Source organism: Mustela lutreola, chromosome 2 (genome assembly GCF_030435805.1).
Source record: "Mustela lutreola isolate mMusLut2 chromosome 2, mMusLut2.pri, whole genome shotgun sequence".
Classification (NCBI taxonomy): domain Eukaryota; kingdom Metazoa; phylum Chordata; class Mammalia; order Carnivora; family Mustelidae; genus Mustela; species Mustela lutreola.
Window position 1 is genome coordinate 196,993,536 of NC_081291.1, and position 17,817 is coordinate 197,011,352.

At 41.7% G+C, this 17,817-nt stretch overlaps 1 protein-coding gene across 3 annotated transcripts in view; it reads right to left on the bottom strand.

Moving 5' to 3' along the window:
- NRIP1 (nuclear receptor interacting protein 1) overlaps positions 1 to 5,812 on the bottom strand; it is a 102,960-nt gene extending 97,148 nt beyond the window's left edge. Inside the window, exon 1 of one of the 3 annotated variants that reach the window (XM_059164486.1) lies at positions 5,611 to 5,812. The gene's annotated coding sequence lies outside the window, so the exon portion shown is untranslated. Of the gene's footprint in view, positions 1 to 4,595; positions 4,683 to 5,610 lie in introns of those variants that run through there. The other 2 variants (XM_059164487.1, XM_059164485.1) reach the window with 2 other exon arrangements.
- Between the last annotated feature and the right edge of the window lie 12,005 nt (positions 5,813 to 17,817).

A 17,817-nucleotide genomic window follows, 5' to 3' on the forward strand; every position in this document is an offset into this window, starting at 1 on the left:
ATATTAAGTATCCATCAAATTGAATGTTAAATTTCAAGGAACAAAAAAACAACAGATGGGCATTTATAACATAATGTGTGAAGAAACCCTGATAAGACTTCAGATGTCTCTTATTTGCAGTTTTCCCCTGCCCCTGATAATGTGCCTAAAGGAAACATTCTTTCTGTAGTAATTGACATTGAGTTATCTTCTTCAGCAATCCTATAAAGGAAGTCCCTAGTTCACTACCCAAATGCAGCACTCTCTTCCATGTTCAGGAAGACCCTTAGAAGACACAAGTTCTTAAAACACAAGTTCTTAAAAGAATAAAGAGAAGGTGATCTAATATGAATTCATTTTCTTCCAAACAAACTGTAAGTCCTGGTTCTATCCTGGTACCCAGTTTTCATCTTCCAACTTAGGTAGATTTAAGAGACACTCAAATGCAAAGTGTGCACAGGCACAGATGGGGCATTTGTCATTTCCCCCCTCCAAACAACCACTATTTATATAATATTGCTGCACTCATAAAAGGGAATCCATTACCATCAGCAATTCATGTCCCTGCTTCAGCATCAGATGCAAACAGGATACGGAAACAAGATCTCTCTCCTCCATTTACTTTTTGTTCATTCCAACCTCTGGACATAACCCTCAGTCCCATTCCACTGGTCTGCTCCATCATCTGACACTCCTGATTTCTACCTTTTCAAGTCTTAGTGACCATCCTGTTACATTTCGGTGATTGTTCTGGTGTCTAAATCCTACAGAAGGAGTTTGTTCATTACCCTCCAGACAGCAACTTAAGGAAATGAATCTTAAACAATTCAGTTCAGGGATTCAAGTGTATTATCCTGAGGTCCCTCCCCCTGCCCTATTCTGTTGAGAATGTTTGACTTTTCAATAGTAATCAATGTGCTTTTTGGTGATCAATACACTTTTCATAAAACTATTTCCTCAGTTGGAAGATGTGGGTACAGGGGCTTTGTTAAAAGAGCAAATGCTTCTTTCCCTTGTCTTCACCCACAGAACAGTAAATCAGTATTAAAACAAAACGAAATGCACCCGGATGGTGTATTAGCCTCCTGAAGGGGCATATGGAAAAAGCACCCGAGTAAAGAAACTGCCCCTCACCATAATAGCTGAGAAGGGAAGCTACAAATGAAGGCATTTTCATGAAAGAACACATCCCAAATTGTAGAAGCGGTTTACTTTAGAAAAGGGGGCAGGAGAGGAGAGAGCAATAGAGAGAGAGGTGTAGCACTGACAGATAAACAAGAATTCTTCTTTATTAACCTACACTCTAAAAACTAACGGTATCTGGCAATCTAAAGTCTGAAAAACAAAAGTGATCCTATCACAGTTTAAGCTGAACAACACTTTCTTGATGAAAATTGGATGTTTTGAACTTATTTTGGCAGAATTATCTTTTAACCTGATACATAAAACTACTTTTCCAAAATAACACTTAAAATAGGAGCTTTCAAATGTCTTACATTCTGCAAGTCTTAAAATTAAAGTCTCATCCCTTTACCATCACATATCCTAAGCCACTTTGATTTAACATCACCTTCTGTATCATTGCCGCCTATTATTGGTTTGCAATGAAATCTGTACAATTAATAATAAGCTTCTTCCCTCTCATCTTTCTAGAGAGCCAAGGATGACATATCTTCTTATCTCCCTACTTGTTCCATTAGATTGACATATTTTGCCTCATCTGTCACCTTCCATAAAACTCTGCTTTCAGATATGAGTTAATTCATTTTTAGTTGTCCTCAATGTTCTAAAATAGTGATGTTTGACAGAATTAATACAGTGCTCTAGTTCTCTCTGTTCAACGGGTACTTAATTAAAGATCTTGGAGGCCATCTTTCTCTCAGGTTACACCATTTAAAGAAGGAACGTTACTTCCTCCAGACAATGTGATAAGCCACATGGCACTAAAGCTGCCATCCCCAGGTCTCCCATTTAACAGATTGCTTTACCAAGCATAAACTACCAGCAAGACAGATTACCACTTTACTTCACACTGATTTACTTTTAACATCTCTGAAGCCTCAGTCTACTTTGCCTACACTCTCTCGTACCTTGTGAATCTCCAGAATTTCTGGCGTTTTAACATTCCTTTATACTTTTATCATTGCTTCTATTTGAAACAGACCTCAGAAAGTCTTAATGACATTTAATCTGTAACATTTCTTAAATTTCTGGTTAATAATGCATTAAAGTCGTGAAGCCATCAGAGAGAGCAAACTTGGAGCACAAACTGAAAATTCCCTGTTTTAAATTCTTTTGAATTAGTACCTTTTGGAGAATAGCCACTCAACTGGATATGTCATAATTTTCATTTCTAAAGGCACCATGGATAATTTAAATTGGCACTTGTTATTTATTACACAAATAATTGTTCTCTCGGATGGCCTTTTGAAAGCTAGCACTTCTTCATCATTTTTTGGCCCTACTGGAACCACAAGAGACATGTCAATTTAAGCAAACTTCAGGAGCAATAAACTAACAAACAGACTCTAGGTGGTGGTATAGGTTATTTTTTATCATGATGTTTTGCTCTTAAAACTGCAAGAGTCAGAGGAGCCTTCAGCCTCTTCTACAGACACTTCTTTCTTACAGACCTACAATCTTTTAGGATGTTTCAATTAGTAAACTCCAAGTTCTACAGAGTTTTGGAGACAAATGCAATATATGGATCTAAGTCAAGTTTTCCCGCAGATATTAAACAAGGTTTTCAATTGCTTCAAAAGCACTGCAGAGATTTCACTTGAGTAAAACTAACAATGAGCAGACCTTTTTTTTTTTTTTTCCAAATACGTATTTACTCATAGGGCACTTTCAGGGGTAGGTGTGGAAGGAGGTGTTTCCCCACCAGAGTGAATGAAGTGGACCAGAGAAACAATCCCACAGCTGTTTCATTGACTGACGACTGTTCTTTGTCTCTAGGAACTAATTCCAGACAGAGAAAAGTTGCTACTGGTGATGAAGCCTTATGATCAGAACCAGCTAAACCCACTCAACATCAATGAACCCCCGAGCAAAACCAAAGCAACTTATTTCTAAGTTGAAAAACATTTCAACATACTCCAGGCAGCAGCCTAGTTAGGTGCCAGGCAATGGAAGCACTAGATGTGTTTAAAAAGTCCACTCATTGCAAGGCCTCTTCCACGAAAGTGGCAAACCGGTGATTAAACACTGAACAATCCATCAGGAAGATGCACCCACTTGCTAAACCTATGATTCACTAATAAGTAGGTTCAATGCGATTCACAGCTTTAAAGAATGAGTTACCAAAGCCCTCTGCTTCACAAATCCCACTCCCCTCCCCCAAATGTAAAGAGCATTCATGGTATAGAACCCAACACCTATTTTCACTTTGGACACCTATACAGTCTTTCTCCCTCTGAAGACAGTTTTTCAGCCCCGGACCATCTCACAATTTAATCATTTACATGACCGGAGACAAACTCCAACTTCGTTCCACCGACTGAGAGAGAAGTCCTTGCAGGTAGGAACGTCTTAATTTTTGTCTAAAATAAGATGTCCTATTAAGAAACTGAACGCAAAAGTACTTATCATTCTGTTCTTTGACTATCTTCAGAAACCCATGCAATCACTCATGAGATAGATGGTAAGAACCGCCTGCAATGCTTCAGAGATCAACATGTGTCAGAGTCCGGGCTTGCTCGCCTCGGAGACACAGTTGATTCCTTTGTTCCTCCAGACGGAACACCAACTCTTGGTTAAAATTTGGAAACTACTTTGGAAAGGATGGGAGGGTTTGTAGACTACTTCCAGGGAAACCGTTCATAAAACAATATTCACTAGTAGTAAGGAGGGCAGAGATGTAAGAGGAGAGGAAAGAAGCCTCCCAGGACCTCCACCGGGCTCATCCCAAACGAGAGCCCCGCTCCGCGCTCGGGGGTTGAAAGTGATGGTTGAGGCCTTGGGTCCAAAGAGCCTCGCCCTCGGGGAAGGTGGGGGAGTGCGGGGGGAAGACAAGGACCGATCGGCCAGGCTTGGGGGTCGGGTGGGGGGGCCCGGAGAGCTGTCCCCAGTCCTGTTCACTTTTCTCGACCCGGAATCCGGCGAGCGCGGAGCCGGGAGGCACCGGGCGAGAGGCGGGTAGCAGCGCCCGGCGCCGCCCAGGTCGCCCCGGGCAGCAAGACCGAGAGCTGCGCGGCCAGAAGCGCCCGGACTCCGGGCCGAGGGGGCAGCCGAGCGGGGGCGCGACCCGGGCCGGGCCAGCCGTGCCCGGGCCGCCTCAGGGGACACGCGGCGGCGGCCCCTCGGCCCAGGACTGCCACAGACCGGCCGGTGAGCCCGGGGCCAACTCCACAACTTGCCCGCCCGGCTGCCCGGGCCCCCCGAGTGCCCGGGAAGGTGCGGACGCGGCAGGAGGGGCGCAACGTCCCCGGAAACGCTTCCTGCCCGCCGCCGTGCCCACCCCGCCGTCCGCGTTCGCTCCTGCCGGCGGCCGCGCCATCCCCGCAGCCCCGACGCCCCCGCGGCCCTGCCCGCCGCCGCCGCGGGCCGCGCTCCCGGGCCGTTTCCGGCGGCGCCCGCGGCCGCTCCCGGAGCCCCCGGCCGCGGCCGCCACTCACCCGAGGCCGCCGCGGCTCCGAGCCTCGGGCTCCGTCAGGCTCCCTCCGCGAAGGCGCCCCGCCGCCCCGTCCTCCCCGGCGCCCCGGCGAGCTCTTCCCTCAGGTCGGCGGCGCTGCCAAGCGCAGGGGCGGCCGCGGGGCCACCGGCGGGCGTGCGCGGGCGGGCGGGAGGGCTCGGGGCCGGGTCGTCCCTCCGCCTCGGCCGCCGCCGCCTCCTCCTCCACCGCCGCCGCCGCCTCCCGAGTTCGGGGCTCTGCTGCAATGTCTGCGAGGCTGACTTTGAGCGCCTCGCTCGCCGCCCGCCCGCAGCCGCGCTCCTCCCTCCGCCGCCGAGTCCGCCGCGGCCCAGTCCCTCCCCTCGCCGCTCCACGCCATTCAGCTCTTCAGCCAAGTTTCTTAACCCTTTTATCCCCCTCCCTCCCATTGTCACCGGGGCTGGAGGAAGCCGCTCGGGTCCCCGCTGCTCCCGGGCGCTGAGGAGCCTCCCCCCCCCCCCACACACACCCCGGTTTTGCTGTTTTCCTCCGTGCCCGCCCTCCGGATGGCCGGGCGGGGGCTGCAGGGCCCCCGAGGCGGCGGGAGGACCGCGGCGGCCGGGAGAGGTGGGTGCTCCACGCGCCCGAGCCGGCCCCCTCGGCTCGCGGCTCTGTCCAGCCGTCCCTGACCGCCGGAGGCGCCTGGACAGCTCCTCCCGGGCCCCGGGGGCTCGTTCTCGTCGCCCAGGCCGAGGGCTCGCGTTTGGGACACAGTCTGGGGGCCGGGACGCCCAGGTCCCGCCGGGGTGCTGGCGCCTCGGCGTCCCCCTCCCATCCCCCCCCCGCCCCCAAGACGCGCGTTCTCTCGGCTCCTTGTCACCCACCCCCAGCTTCCACCACCTTGCAATTGTATGTGTCCTGCTTTGATCTTGGGGGGCACGGGCACTAACTCCGGGTCACTTTGACCCCACGCCTTAGCGCGTAGCAGGCGCCCGGGAATAAATGTGGAGTGACTTGGAGAGGAACACTGGGGAGGAGACCTGAGGAGTGCCCCGTTCAGCTCCTTGGACGGACGTAGGACCCAGAGGCAGGGTTTGTCTTCAGCTGCTTTGTCACTGCGAAGTCTCCGGCGGAGTCAGTCGGCGAATCGACATCAGGCCGGGAAGAATTTGACCCTACCAGACGAGGCAAAAAAGAGCAGGGCTGCCACTTCTTCGGCAGCTCTCCTCGGTTCTGTCTCCGAATAAGAAATAACAATTACATCACGAGGCCAGGGCGGCAGCGCTGTGGAGCCTCTCGGTTTCCTGCAGCTTAATCTCGCTGCACCGGCCTCTAAACTGGGGGGCATATGGATTGGTGACGAGAGAAAGTGGAGAGGGGAGAGAGTCCTACGAAACCATAATCCACCACCTCCCCCCGACCACCACCCCCCGACCTTGCATTTGCTGTTTTAAAAATCCTATCCTCAATGCTCCCCCAAACATCTAACTAGAACTATTAACACCCCTTCAACACCTCCCCAGATGTCAGGTTTCTTTTTGACTCTAGCATCTAGCATTTAGTAACTCGCCATGAAAAAAAAAAAAAAAATTACCAGGGGAAATGAGTGCTGTTGCTGAAATTGTTTTTGCTTGATACAAAAACGCTGAAGTATGGCTTAGCCTCACCCTTAACTCAGAAATGGCATGCCCGTGTTAAAACACTTATTACACAAACAAATGAGTGGGTGAGGCACTCCATTCTTACATGGAGGTGTTCATATCCTTAAGAATTCTATAACATTTGAAAATAGAGTTGCTGGTGCACTTAAACACCCTCCCCCCAAAAAAACCCCAAAACTCACTATCCTAGTCATGAAACAGTATTCTGTGCCTGTTATGTAATGACTATATTGTACATTTAAAATCTCATTTAACCTTTAAAAATATGAATGAAAGTTCTGTAATACCTTCAAGTCTTAATAATGAAAGCAATGGTTAATATGCTTAATAAATCCACCACCTAGCACCGTGCTGGGCCCATTGTAGAAATAGTTTGCTTAATGATGATAGTGCATTTTAGAACAATTATTTTACATTACCTTAGTGACTCAACTGTGCAATCTGTTGCCATCTTATATTGTTTAAACTTCATATGATGGCTTATTGTGTGTATATACCAGTGTGAAATCTGTTCAAGGCAACTTAGTAAAACCTTCTGTTCCATAGTATATCATTTATCCAGGATTGATGCAAAACAAACTGTTCCAATTAAGTGATGATCAGCAGAATTGGAATCTGGCCCTTTAAAAGTCAAACTTTAAAAAAAAAAAAAAACTGTTAAGTATTATACAAAGATTTTCTAAAATGGGTTATATATATTTTTTTCCTTAAGCAGTTTATTGGATTTCTTTCTTTCTTTCTTTTATTTGGCTTGTTCTTTAAAAAGTCAGGGTTAATTATATTAAAAGTGTTTATTGTGGTAGGTTGTAGTGGATTCTACAAATACATCAAGTTTCTCTTCTGTATCAGGCTTCTTCCCATGTGTTAAGAGATGCTCCCAGGAGGTGCATAAGCTATCAATGGCTGCGCTAAAGGACTCTAGAATGCTATGACTTCATGATTTGTTCTGCCTTTTGTAGTTTCTCTCTTCCCCTTCACTCACTGAGGATCTGTTGGCCTTATTCTCTATTGCCACAGCATGCCTGCCTCTGGTATTTTCCTCCTCTTCTGATCAGCAGCTTCTAGTCTGGTGCAGACTGGGAATCTAGATAACTTTACTCCCCACAATTCCGTACAGTAAAACTAAATAGATCTTATGTAAGAAGCTGATGTGCTCACCAAGGAGTAAAACACATCAACCTCAATGCCTAGACTCTGGGACAGCTATTCAGACCACTCAAATGTTGCTTTGAAAAGCATTGTTTTTGCTCCTTAACTGGGTTTTGGATCACTGAGACCTGTAGACAAACAGCCTTCTAATAATAAGTGAGGTTACACAGTTGACCCAACCAGCAGAGTATCTGTCCTGCCCTCCAACGCTAGTGTTAAAGTCTACAACCATTTGTCAGATGACTTAACAAAGGTGCTCAACTCTTATTAATCCATCTTCTATACCCCCCAAAAATCCAATCACTGAAATCCTGAACTCTTTTTTGATAGTGCCTTAGTGAAAGTAAATTGAGCACCTTTTGTGGAATTCATTTTTACTTAATCATGCTAATTGTGATGAGGCTCCTTTGTTGTTCTTTGTTTTTGAAAAATCAATACCTAAGTTTCCTGGCTAAGAGAGACATTGCAGTGATACGGGGCATATATATAATATCAGAATGCCTATTCAGTAATTTGTATTTTGAAGACAACACTCATTTTAACCAATTGTGATTTGAAAAAGATGCCCTTCAGTTTATATACTTAAACACAAAAGTATTTTTATAAACCCAGGGTTCCTATGGCCTCAGACGTTCATAGTTCAGGCTTAGTATGATTATCCCTCACGGAGAAATAGTCTGGGAAGGGTATGTTTATGAGGTGCTCCCTAATCTCCGCTATCATTAGCATCTTTTCACACCATCTTGTGACTGTACCCCATTCTAAATGCAAGCACTCCTGGCAGTCAGGGTCCATATCCCTCTGGTTCACACTGGTATCTCTCCACCATCTATCCCTGTGCCCAACAAGCAGAATTCAGTAGACACTGGGCAAGATTCAGTTCTGGCCCAGTGGACAGTGTTTAGCTCCACCTGGGGTACAGATATGGGAGGAGGGAGTTGAGGGAACATTTTTACAGAGAAGATAATGCTTCCTCAAACTTTTAAAAGGTAAAATTTGCCACATAGGCTAAGTAAGAAACGGATTCTCAGGAAATGAGAAAAGACTGTTGGACACGAGAGAGGTATAAAGAAAACAAAAATATACATTGAGGGGTATTGAATCTACATTATACACTATGAATTAGTGACTAACGAACTATGACAACCGACAAAAATGTTTAGTGATGGGACTGCAGTGTAGCTACACTATTATGCTCTCCTTAGCCTCCAGAGAAAGCACGGCCCAATAAAAATATAAATTGAGACACAAATGTGAGCTTCATATAGACTTTTAAGTTTTTTAGTAGCCACATTCAAAAAAATACAAAGAAATAGGTGGAAGTAATTTTAACCCAATATATTAAAATATTATTATTTTTTAAAGATTTTATTTATTTATTTGACAGAGAAATCGCAAGTAGACTTAAAATATTATTTTAATGTATGTACAACATAAACATTATTTCTTAGATATTTTTCATTATTCACACTACATTTTCAAAAATCCAATGGACATCTCAATTTGAATAAGTCATATTCAAGTGTTTAAAAGTCATGTACAACTAATGGCCGCTGTACTGGACAGAACAGCTCTAGAGGACACAAGAAATATTTAACAATACAATTAAAAGAAATCTCTTAGGGGCGCCTAAGTGGCTCAGAAGATTAAGCACCTGCTTTCTGCTCAAGTCATGAGCTCTAGGTCCTAGAATCGTGATCTCCAGGTCCTGGAATCAAATGTGGTGTCTGGCTCCCAGCTGGGCGGGGAGTCTGCTTCTCCCTCTCCTTCTCCCTCTGCCTCTCCCCCTGCTCGTGCTCTGTCTCTCTCTCAAATGAATAAATAAAATCTTTTAAAAAAACTCTTAGGATGAAAAATCTAAGTCTTATTAAATCTAAGATTTTATTTGTGTTGATTACTGGTGTTTAACTATACTGTGTTATAAAAACCACTTTCTTGTATCTAGGCTTTTATGCCAATTAGAAAATCAGCAAAGTTTACGTTTTATGTACTGTGTCTTCATTAACCATACAGTAGTTACAACTACTGCTATTTCTATTAACTCTGGTGGTGGACTGTAAACGTAAACTGGCTTTATGGCAGAAATAAAACACTATAAATTTGGGGTTGAATAAGCTTTAAAGAAGTCTTCTGTGAACTACCTCTGTGCAAGTTACCGTCAAGCACGTTCTGTGCAAGCCCAGGTTTTGCTTTTCAGTTCCTCCATGCCCAGTTAGTTACTTGTGGACTCTAAAGTCCAGACCAGCCTTGTTTGAGGCAGTCACCTGCCTGAAGCCAGTGGTAAGGTTGTGCCACAGAGTCTTGGGTACCGGAAAGGTCTACAGGGCTCAGATGAAGATGTTCAGACATCTGTCTGCAGGCTACTGTGAAGTTTTCCATAATGACATTGGAGCCTTTATACTTTTGGTGGGGCTTGAATGTCATGGACTGGCAAAACCAGGGCACTCAATTTCTACACTGAAATGAACCCTGAAAACTGGATCTTAAAAAAAAAAAAGTCTGAAAATGATTGTGTGCCAGCAGCTTCATGATCTTAGTTAAGCAAAACCTTCTTAGATATGGTACCAAAAGCACAAGTGTCGAAAGAGAAAGTAGGTGTATTGGACTTAAATAAAGTTAAAATCTTTGGTACTTCAATGGACACTATAAAGAAAATGAAATGACAACTCACAGAATGAGAGAAAAAATTGCAAATCATATATCTGATAAGGGAGTTGTGTCTAGAATGTATAACTCTTACAACTCAATAATAAAAAGACTATTACTCAATATTTTAAAATGAACAAAGGCTCTGAATAGACATTTTTCCAAAGATATAAGTTAAGCACATGGAGAGATGCTCCTTGGCAGTAGTCACTAGGGAAATGCAAATCCAAACTACAATGTTTTACCACTTCACACTTGCTAAGAATGTCCATAAACAAATGAAACAAAACAAAACAGTTAAAAACAAGTGTTGGGGAGGATGTGGAGTAATTGGAACCCTTCTACATTGTTGATGAAAATCTAAAGTGTCGTGGCTACTTTGAGAGTCTGGCAGTTCCTCAAAAGGTTAAATATAGTTACCGTGTGACCCATCAATTCTACGCCTAAGTAGATTCCCTGAAGAAATGAAAACTCTATCTCCACAAAACAACTTGTATATATGAATGTACACAGTGGTACTCTTCCTAACATAAAAAAAGAGAAACAAAGGCAAATATCCAACTGATGAATGGATTTGGAAATGTGGTCTATCCTTACAATGAAATATTACTGAGCAATAAAAAGGGAATAAGCTGACACATGCTACAGTATGAATGAACTCGGAGAGATTATGCTGAATAAAAGTAGTTAATGCCAAAAGACTGCATAGTGTGTAATCACATTTATATGAGATGTTCATAATATGCACATCTATAGAGATGGAGAGTAGAATAGTGATTACCTAGGACAGAGGCAGGGTTTGGGAAGAAATGGGGATTGACTGGTAATGGGCATAGGATATCTTTTTGTAGTGACAAGTGTGTTCTAAAATTGTGGTGATGTTTGTACAACTCTGAATATTCCAAAAACCATTGAGTTATACACTTTAAATGGATGAGTTGTATGGTATATGAATTACATCTAAATAAAGCTATCATATATTTAAAAAAAAACAAATCAACATGAAAGAACCTTTCTATCTTCTCATTTTGAAAATAAAACTTTGACATGTATCAAACAATAAAGTCTGTAAATGTTTAAAAAATGTTACAACTCAAAATTATTTTTGCTGGTTACGATTTGCCAGAAATTAGCAAAATAATGTATCTATATATAAAACCAAAAAACTACACATTGGAAATTAACTTTGGCTGCTTTACAATTCTTCAATGACACAGTACAGAAGGATAGGTTTTATCGGGACAGCCCAAGTGTCAGTAATTTAGTGTGCACTATATTAAGTGTGTGTGTGTGTGTGTGTGTGTGTCGTCTTTCAGCAACACTAATATTGAATTCTGGAGGTGACTTAGAAGAAGATTCTGGATAAACTACATTATACTGTTCATGTCCCACAAAGCTGACTTATATGATATACATAACTCAGTAATTTATAGTAATAACTATTCCTACAAAGCTAAATGATTACTCTTATTAGGTAGTTCACTGTATTATATTTCCCTAATAGTCATATCCAAGAAATCTAATTCTAAGTTCCTTCATCTAGTAACTACATTTGGTTGCTAGTATAGAGGTAAACACTAACAGCAACTAAACCAAGATAAAAGTTTAATTTCCTTCCAATGTAAAAATAAAAATCCACAAAGGCATTTCTGGGACTGGTTTGATGATGCTATCATCTTGAAGCATCCAGATTCCTTCTATTCTGTTACTTTTGGCTCTTTCTTGGCTTTCACCCTAAAGATTGCCTCATGATGTTGATTGGCTGCTGCAGCTCCAGTCATCAAGTCTGCATTTCTGGCAGAAAGAATGTGGGTGACCTACCATCTTTTTAAGGAGTTTTCCTGAAAGGACCATCCAATAATTTCTACTAGCATTTCACTAGAAGTATCAAGAAAGAGTATGGGGGTATATAGTGTTTTAGTTAGGAACAATTCTCAGAGAAAATCAAGGTTTTGTTTCTAAGAAGATGAGACTCCATATTGAGCGGGTATATTAGATATATCATGCTGCATAACAAGCTGCCACAAAAATTAGTAGCTTAAAACAAGAAACACTATTATCTCATGGTTTCTGGTAGGTATAAAATTCAGGAACAGCTTAGCCAGATCATTCTGATACAAGGTCTCTCATGTGGCTGCAATCAGGATATTGGCAGGTTCTGCAATCATCTGAAGGCTTGCCTGGAGCTGGAGTATCCAATTTCAAGAAGGCTCCTTCACAAGGCTTTTGGCAGGAAGCCTCAGTTCCTCACATGGCTGTTGGCAAGAGACCTCGGGTCCTTGCTACATGAGCTTCAGTATCCTGACGATGTGGCTGCTAACTCCCCCCAGAGAGAGCAATGATGAAGTCACAATGTCCTTTGTGACCTGGTCGCCCAATTCACACAGAGTACTTCCATTTTATTGCATTAATTCCAGGTAAGTCACTAAATTAATTCCACTCTTAAAAGGAAAGTCATCCTGAAGGGAAGGGTATCAAATAATTTGTGGGCATAGCTTAAAGCCAAGGCAGCAGGCTATTAGCATTTTCTGTCATGGTCTGCCTCTTTGGTTTTCTAAACCAGTATATACACCTTTGTTTTCAGAGGCTCAGCAGTCTCACTGTCTCTTCCAGGCATCCAAACACAAGTCTTTTTTCTGAGACTTCCTCAGATCTACTGCCTAAGATTTCTGGATGATATGCAGCCCTTTCCAAGGATCCCAGATGTGACTCCCTGTAGGCTGGCAACCTTTAAAACCTTTAGTGTTAAAGACATGTTTTCAGCTATCAGCACCTTTAAGTTTTGGAGAAGGAATGGATTATTGCAATAATCCTGTCCATTTTGAGAAGGGAGAATGAGAAACATTAGTCATTATTCCATAATAATTATCAAAACCTACTAAGCAGGAATAGCCAGGACTCCCTGCCCTGCACCTCAGGGAGTTCCTTGGTTGGCCAACCTGACAGCTCCTGGTTCTTTCTCTTGAATGTCTCCCTTCATGTTTTATCTCCTGCTGCTCCTGGATCTGCCCTTAGAGGTTCCTTCTTGCCAATTTTCTTCAATAAATACATATGAGGTGGACACAGGGGAGATTGCCCTTCTTGAGACCACATGAACTTTAAAATACTGGGGCATAGATTGTTTTCAAGTTTCAACAATCACAGACTATTATAAACCAAGTTGGGGTGTCTTTGGGAAGATAATTCCTTCAAACGTTGAATAGACTTGATTTACTTCCATTCTGTTCTATGTATAAACTACCATAGCCAACCAAAAGTCTTGTCTAAACATGATTTTTCAGCCTGTAGATGCTCCTCTTTTATTTACTAGGCTCTGTACTCTACCCATCCCTTTGGCCCTTAAATTAAAGGTGGTTACCTTGAGAGCATCTGAAATAATAGTCTTAGTTGGGGAAGCAATACAATTCATCACCTACTGCCAGCAATACCACTGCTGCTTTACGACAAAGCAAGAGTTTTACCTCTTGCTAAGACTGTAGGTTCATGGCCACAGCTTAAAACGTCTTCAAGGTCAGGTACAGAGGCAGATGACTTTTTCAACACTACATGGCCCGAATCAATGGACTCTTCATCGGTGGCATTAGCATGCAAAGGCAGGGAATACCTCTCTTAGTAAATCTTTGCTTTCTTCCATTTCTGCTTCAAGAAGGTTTGGTTCTAGTCTGAGTTCATCTAATGCATTAGATTTTGCTAAAAATAGCAAAAATGAACTAACCCCTACCAACACCACAAATGTGTTTTGTTATTTCTTTTAACATTATAGCCTCAGCCAGCAAATAGCCTGGTTTTTAAGGTAAAGAAGTGACAGGTTAAGCAAATCTTTGGTGAGCACATTAAAATTAGACCCTCACCACTCACTATCCAACTGCTTTAACTAAATCAGTGTTATTTGTATTTTGTGGCATCTCATTTCTGGTACCAAAATGAGGCCATGGTTCTTGGTTTCAGAAAACAAAATCAACTCTTGCTAGCTTAAGCAGCAAAAGGGTTTATTATAATGTAATATAATAGATAATTTTACAAAATTCTGTTGGGACCCAGGAATCAGGCTTGGATCCAGGAACTGAGCTTCCATGATGCATAGGAGGAGGGTCCAGCTGCATAATGGGAACAGCCAAGTAGAAACTCCATCCACCACCTGCCACTTAAAACTAATGAAGATACAGACTAAGTATTAGAACCGCCATTGCAGCTCTATCGAAGAACTAAACACTCAGCCACCTGACTTGCCAAAACAGCCCCATACATTCTGCTTACCATGTTTATACCTACCTCTCATGTCTCATCTGAGTGCATCCTCTGGCTGGCAGAAACCAGGTTACATGTGAAACTCTAGCTTCACCTGAGTCTGAGAAATGTATGAAACATTCAGCATTCTAGTCTCTAGTAACCAGGAAAGCATGCTAGAAAGAAGTTAGAGTGGTATTTAGTGTGTCATTCCATAGCATGGCCAAAGGGTTATTTCTGGTAGGGAGCAGACCCAAACTTTCCGAGGCATACCAAATACTTCAGATGGTAAAATAAACAATAATTCATCCAAGGATCATTAAGTTGGGGTACATTTTGCATTAATTATGTTTCATTGTAGTCCAGCTCTTGGAAAGCTTGCCAACCTATGTTAACCAGTATACTAGATCTTGATCTCGATGGGATACAAAAAGTGTACCTGCACTTGGATAGGGTGTCTTTGGTTTTAAGGAAGAGAAACATACCAGTTAACTTGAAAATAAAGGAAGCTCTGAGAGACAAAACACAAAGAATCTAAAAAAATGTTGCCCCACTAGCCCTCAGAAGACCATAGAACTTCATCGTGGTGCTCCACTAATGCATCTTCATTCTCCACTTGTTCAGACGGTCTGTTGGTCCAACTCTCCAAAGAGAAAATTTGATTGACTATTAGCCAGGCAAAGGACTACTTTTATGGACAAGTATCTACCCTTAGTGTAATCAGCTATAGCCATGAATGGAAGTGAGGGAAAGTTAACTTAATACAAGGGATTAGGAAGCCTGGGTGGCTCAGTTGGTTAAATGTTTGTCTTTGGTTCAGGTCATGATCCCAGGGTCCTGGAATCAAGACTTGCATTGGACTTCCTGCTCAGTGGGGAGTCTGCTTCTCCTTCCCCCTCTCCCCTCACCCCTGCTCATTATCTCTCTCTTTCAAATAAATAAATAAATAAAATCTTTGGAAAAAAAAATATGAGATTGAAGTTCCCAAGCCTGTGAATAGAGCAAGTAAAACTAGAAGGGTAAGATGGGTGCAGTAGATCAATAAACTAATATTTGTAGTACAGTCATTATCTTTTATACCACATAAATTAAGACTTGTAATATTGTAACAGCATCATTAATCTTATTTACAAACTGTCTGCCTACAAATTAATGCCTGTGAATCTTATACACAAAATACATTAAACATATTCATTCTTTCACCAATTATGTATTGATTGCCCACTAAGTACCCTGTAGTACATTATATCAAGTTCTCTGGATACCAGATGAACACACTATGGTTACTTGCTTTAAGGTACCAATTTGAGGAGAGAGCTAATATTTAGTTTGGTATGTTCTTTTATAAAGATATGATTAAGATGGGTGTTACTGGGGAAGGAGGCATTGGTTTGTATTTCAAGAGTTCAAGGAAGGGTTTTTTCCTTTGAGGAAGAGATTACTGAACTATATCATAAATGATGAATTTACCAATGTGTTTTTTTTCTCATGGCCATCACTGATTAGCTTTTTATAAAAGCTACTTACTATAATACCTTGTCATCAAAACACATTTTGCAGATGTTATTATGCTTCCAGCAATTTTCATTGATTGTCAACGTGTTAACATAGGACTAGATTGGTATTTTACCAATTGCAAGCAGATTCAGATTCCTCCCGGGAGCTAAAATTTGCTTTTCCAATACCCAGATGGCTTGCATGCACATCAGAACTTTCCAGGTCTCTTTGTAGTAGTGGTTGTTGTTATTTCCCTGATCTCTTCCTCAAACAAAGTTATGAAATGCACCAACCTTACTTTTGGTGTCAGTACATGACCTTTTTCCAACTCACTACAAATACATAGTAACATTCTGTATTTATGTACCAACTTTCTAACACACCATCAATTGCTTCATGTACTATTAAGAAAGAAAATTTCAAACAATGACATGATGCCTCTTCATCCCATAAAATTTTAATTTTACACGTATTGTAGGAATGCTTTTACACTTAATACATTTTTAAAATATTTTATCACTTTTATGCACAAGTTAAAGGAAAATATAAGTGAAATACATTCTTTGAAGTATTCCTAAAATGTTTTCACCCCGAGTCTGTCCGTCAAGGATCCTTTTTTGACCCAATCATTGCTGTCTATATTTTGTTTTGTTTTTTTAAACACAACTTAATCTTCTGGGCCACCAAGAAGCATTTGCTCTGTAGCATTTCTTAAAAGAGTGTTCCATGACTATCTCTGGGATTTTTTTCCCCAAGCTGCTGATATTCCCTTAGCATGTTTTGACCCAGATGTACTGGCAATTGACACCCCCAGACAATGAGTGTAAGATACATTGCCATTTCAGAGATGTTAGACATCAAATGATGAATCAATGTTATATGACACAGAATCAAAGACATACGGTATAACTTGATAGTTCCTAAAGGGTTATTGCATACCTTGTGTCTCTTGAGCATTGGTCTTCTGCTAGTTAGGCTTTTTCAAATTTCCTCAATTACATAATGTGAATGAGACATTCTAATTTTAGGATGGCCCTACCTGTGATCAACACTTTTTTCCAGTCCATTTTGTGGGGGAGTAGCTCGATCCTGCATGAAAGAACCAAACTTATAGGTTCTTTTTATCTAGGGAAGAGCTGATGCACTTAATTAATCTTTTCAGGAAGCTAGGCTGACTCTCACTACTTCAACACATTGTATGTGTAAAGCATATATAATTTAATCCTGTTTGAATGATGTGTGGAAGAGAATCAACATAAAATAGCAAGAAAGCTCTGAAGTGAACTGAGCTATATAATTTGGGCATAAGCATTCTTAATATCACCTTTAAAGGAACTTGAAATGTGTTTGATGGTGGGAGAAATTTTGGTATACATTTGAAAACTATCAGACGGCATCTGCCGGCTTCTCCATTTTGATTAAAACATGCTCAGAGGGAAAATAGTGGTTTGTCTGTTAAGTCAAACACTAATGAAACATTTGCTAAAATAATCTCTTTAATTTGGACAACATTCGGCAATAAAGTGCACTCATTGGATCATTTGCCTCTGTTTTGATCCTTCAGAGTTAACTGAGCACAGCTAAGTCTAACATGGTAATGGGCTTTTTGTTAAAACCTGGGCATATGCATTTCTCACGCTCTATTGTCTTCTACTCTGGTGAGGAGAGATAAGAAACTGTATTGCGATGGCATTGAAGGTTTTTCATTGACATATCTAAATACCATGAGCCTGAACTGTCTCATTTAGTCATATCCTGTTTCTGTAGATCTCATGGATCAAAGGTATCATGATTCTCAGTCTCAGGTGAGTAATGAGGATTAGCGATATTAATCAAGTCATCACAAAAAAGAGCTGGTAATTAATGTTCAGATACTCTGGATATGCTTTTTGAATTAGCCTATGATAGTTACAATACTTCCAGTATGTGAAACAAAATAAAGCCAGTAGTTAATACTAGTAGAAAATAAAAATACTCCATATTACCACTATTTACTGTCTTTTAATTTATTTTTTTTATTTTTAAAGATTTTATTTATTCATTTGAGAGAGAGATTGAGATCACTAG